Source organism: Bubalus kerabau, chromosome 1, assembly GCF_029407905.1.
Source record: "Bubalus kerabau isolate K-KA32 ecotype Philippines breed swamp buffalo chromosome 1, PCC_UOA_SB_1v2, whole genome shotgun sequence".
Lineage (NCBI taxonomy): Eukaryota > Metazoa > Chordata > Mammalia > Artiodactyla > Bovidae > Bubalus > Bubalus kerabau.
In genome coordinates, this window is record NC_073624.1 from 209925547 (window position 1) to 209929969 (window position 4423).

A 4423-nucleotide genomic window follows, 5' to 3' on the forward strand; every position below is an offset into this window, starting at 1 on the left:
CACTTTGTACTAATGTTTATTTTCTCTGCCTCCCAGGTAATATTGCCTTTGCTTTATGACACTACTCAATCTAGGGAAAATTCCCTTTATTTAATTCTTTACCAAATACCCACACAATGCCAAGTAAGTACCTTCCAGGGCCACTTACTGACATATAATATGCTGTCTCCGTGAAATACACCTAACCTGTTCACTTAGACATGTGTTCATGGTGATTTTAAGCTAGAAGTCATTGAGAGGAGTCTTTCTACTGTTGTCTTTTAGATATTAATTTATTTAGAATTTGACATTAGATTCTGTATACAAGAACACCAAATGTAATATGTTTTTTCCTGTATATATGGAGTAAAATACCTAAGGCAGGAAAAAATGACCTGAACAATCTTATTTTAGAATAGTACAAAAAAAAGTGTGCATTAAATTAATATTTTGCAGTGAAGCCTTGATTATAACTTTCATTTCAAGGAAAAACTACTGCCTGTGTCAGACAATGCCTCACTGTGATCAAATATATTTTATTATTACATAAGATGATGGCATGATTATATCCATAGAATAATTAATTTTATAATATTAGAAATAAACATTTTTGTGATGTGTATGTGATGTGATGTGTGCAATACATATATAAGCTTTCAGTTCAGTTCAGTTCAGTCGCTCAGTCATGTCCAACTCTTTCTGATCCCATGGACTGCAGCACACCAGGCCTCCCTGTCCATCATCAACTCCCGGAGTTGACTCAAACTCATGTCCATTGAGTCGGTAATGTCATACAACCATCTCGTCCTCTGTCATCCCTTCACCTCCTGCCTTTAATCTTTCCCAGCATCAGGGTCTTCTCCAAGGAGTCAGTTCTACCCATCAGGTGGCCCTAAAGTATTGGAGTTTCAGCCTCAGGATCAGTCCTTCCAATGAATATTTAGGACTGACCTCCTTTAGGATGGACTGGTTGGATCTCCTTGCAGTCCAAGGGACTCTCAAGAGTCTTCTCCAACACTGCAGTTCAAAAGCATCAATTCTTTGGTGCTCAGCTTTCTTTATAGTGCAACTCCCACATTTATACATGACTACTGAAAAAACCATAGCTTTGACTAGACAGACCTTTGTTGGCAAGTAATGTCTTTGCTTATTAATATGCTGTCTAGGTTGATTATAACTTTTCTTCCAAGGAGCAAGAGTCTTTTAATTTCATGGCTGCAGTTTTTTTTATTTTGGAGCCCCCCAAAATAAAGTCTGTCACTGTTTCCATTGTCTCCCCATCTATTTACCATGAAGTGATGGGACTGGATGCCATGATCTTAGTTTCCTGCATGTTGTTTTAAGCCAACTTTTTCACTCTCCTCTTTCACTTTCATCAAGAGGCTCTTTAGTTCTTCTTTGCTTTCTGTCATAAGGGTGGTGTCATCAGAATATCTGAGGTTATTGATATTTCTCCCGGAAATCTTGATTCCAGCTCGTGCTGCATCCAGTCTGGTATTTCACATGATGTACTCTGCATATAAGTTAAATAAGCAGGATGACAATATATAGCCTTCATGTACTCCTTTCCTGATTTGGAACCAGTCTGTTGTTCCATGTCCAATTCTAACTGTTGCTTCTTGACCTGCATGCAGATTTCTCAGGAGGCAGGTAAGGTGGTCTGGTATTCCCATTTCTTGAAGAATTTTCCACGGTTTGTTGTGATCCACACAGTCAAAGGCTTTGGCATAGTCAATAAAGTAGAAGTAGATGTTTTTCTGGAACTCTCTTGCTTTTTTGATGATCCAACAGATGTTGACAATGTGATCTCTGGTTCCTATGCCTTTTCTAATCCAGCTTGAACATCTGGAAGTTCATGGTTCTTGTCCTGTTGAAGCCTGGCTTTGAGAATTTTGAGCATTACTTTGCTAGCATGTGAGATGAATGCAATTGTGTGGTAGTTTGGGCATTCTTTGCATATCCTTTCTTTAGGATTAGAATGAAAACTGCCCTTTTCCAGTATAAGCTTTAGCATGTACATATAAAAATAGAAGTTACATTTCAGTTCAGTTCAGTCCTCAGTTGTGTCTGACTCTGTGTGACCCCATGGACTGTAGCATGGCAGGCTTCTGTGTCCATCACCAATTCCTGGAGCTTGCTCAAACTCATGTCCATCGAGTTGTTGATGTCATCCAACCATCTCATCCTCTGTCATCCCCTTCTCCGCCTGCCTTCAATCTTTCCAAGCATCAGGGAAGGGATTTCCCACTCTAAATATTATTAAGAATAGTTGTGGTTCATTAGAAGATATCAAAATATTATTATTCACAGGAGACTGGAATTTGATTTCAATCCTCATAGATGACTTTGAAGGGTTCAAAATTTCAGTGGAGGAAGTAACTGTGGATGTCGTCAAAATAAGAAGAAAACTAGAAATAAGAGTGGAGCCCAAAATGTGACTGAATTGCTGTAATATTATGCTAAAATTTAAACAAATGAAGAATTGTTTATTATGGATGAGCAAAGACAGTGGTTTATTGAGATGGAGAAGATACTGTAAAGAACTATTGAAATGACAACAAAGCATATACATATTACATAAGCTTAGCTAATATAGTAGAGGCAGGGTCTGAGACAATCAACCCCAATTGAAAGAAATTCTATTGTGAGCAAAATGTTATTAAAGAACATTGCATGCTACAGAAAAATTAATAATGACACGAAGAGTAAAGTGATTCAGCAAACTTTATTTTTGTTTTAAGAAATTGCCACCACCACCCCAACCTTCAGCACCTACCATCCTTATCACTCAATAGCCATTAACATCAAGGCAAGGTCATCCACCACTAAAAAAAGATTATGACTTGCTGGAGGTTCAAAGTTGATTAGCATTTTTTAGCAACAAAATGTTTCACATAAGGGAGGTACATTGTTTCTTTTAGACCATACTAATGTACATGTAATAGACTATACTGTAGTATAAACGTAACTTTTATTTGCTCTGTGAAATTAAAAAAATAAGTTTGGCTTGCTTCATGTGATATTTGTTTCATTGTGGTGGTCTGAAACCAAAGACATTACTTGTAAGGTATGCCAGTATTGTCTACAGGCATAGCACTCTGAATGTGCCCGATCTTGTCTGATCCCAGAAACTAAGCAGGTTTGGGCCTGTTTAATACTTGGATGGGAGACTGCCTGGGAATATCGGGTGCTGTAGGCTTTTTCATTCTATTGTTGGACTTTCTGATGGCTCAGATAGTAAAGAGTCTGCCTGCAAAGCAGGAGACCAGGGTTCAATTTCTGGGTGAGGAAGATCCCCTGGCAAAAGAAATGGCAACCCACTCCTATATTCTTGCCTGGAGAATTCCATAGACAAAGGAGCCTGCAGGCTACAGTCCATGGGGTCGCAAGCATCAGACTAGTACTGAGGAATTAATTAAAGGATCATTAGCTAAAGTTAGATTTCAGACAGACTGGTAAAGCAAATCTCAAGTTCCATGATACATCATCAGTTACTACAAACAAGAAGAGATATAAGCCTATATTTCTGACAAGAAAGTGTTATACTTTATTATGCAGCATGAAAAAGAAAACTCTGCACCCAGTAAGGGGCCAGCCAATCAGAGACTACAGCAGCCCAACCAATGAGAAGCGTCCATAATTTGACCTCCTAAGCTTCCTCCAATGGACTAATTGGTTATTATAGAATTTCCAGTTTCCCTTTTTCTCTACTTGTTGTCCTGTGCTTAGTTGCTTCCGTCATGTTTGACTCTTTGCAACCCTATGAACTGTAGCCCACCAGACTCCTCTGTCCATGGGATTCTCCAGGCAAGAATATTGGAGTGGGTTGCCATTTCTTTCTCCAGGGGATCTGCCCAATCTGGGGATTGAATTCATGTCTCTTATGTCTCCTGCATTGGCAGGTGGGTTCTTTACCACTGCTGCTGCTAAGTCACTTCAGTCGTGTCTGACTCTGTGCGACCCCATAGACGGCAGCCCACCAGGCCCCCCCGTCCCTGGGATTCTCCAGGCAAGAACACTGGAGTGGGTTGCCATTTCCTTCTCCAACTCATGAAAGTGAAAAGTGAAAGTGAAGTCGCTCAGTTGTGTCCAACTCTCAGCGACCCCATGGACTGCAGCCTACCAGGTTCCTCTGTCCTTGGGATTACCACTAGCACGGCCTAAAAGCAAGTTACCTTTCATTGTTCTCTAGATTTGCCTATGGTCCACCATTGTTCGGATACTCTGAATTGCAATTCCTCCAACTATTCTTGAGTGGACTTGCTTTTGCTGGTAAAATAACTGCTATTATATTAAGTTTGACATTTAGAAAGATGTTGACATATATGTCTATATATAAAAACAAGTATTCTTATATTTATTTAATTTATTAATAAATAAATATTTATATATTTATTTACTATATATATATATATATATTTAGACATGTGGTATATGTCTATAT

At 38.8% G+C, this 4423-nt stretch overlaps 1 pseudogene; it reads left to right on the top strand.

Moving 5' to 3' along the window:
- Positions 1 to 3059: 3059 nt before the first annotated feature.
- On the top strand, positions 3060 to 3178 carry LOC129642404 (uncharacterized; annotated as a pseudogene).
- Positions 3179 to 4423: the final 1245 nt, after the last annotated feature.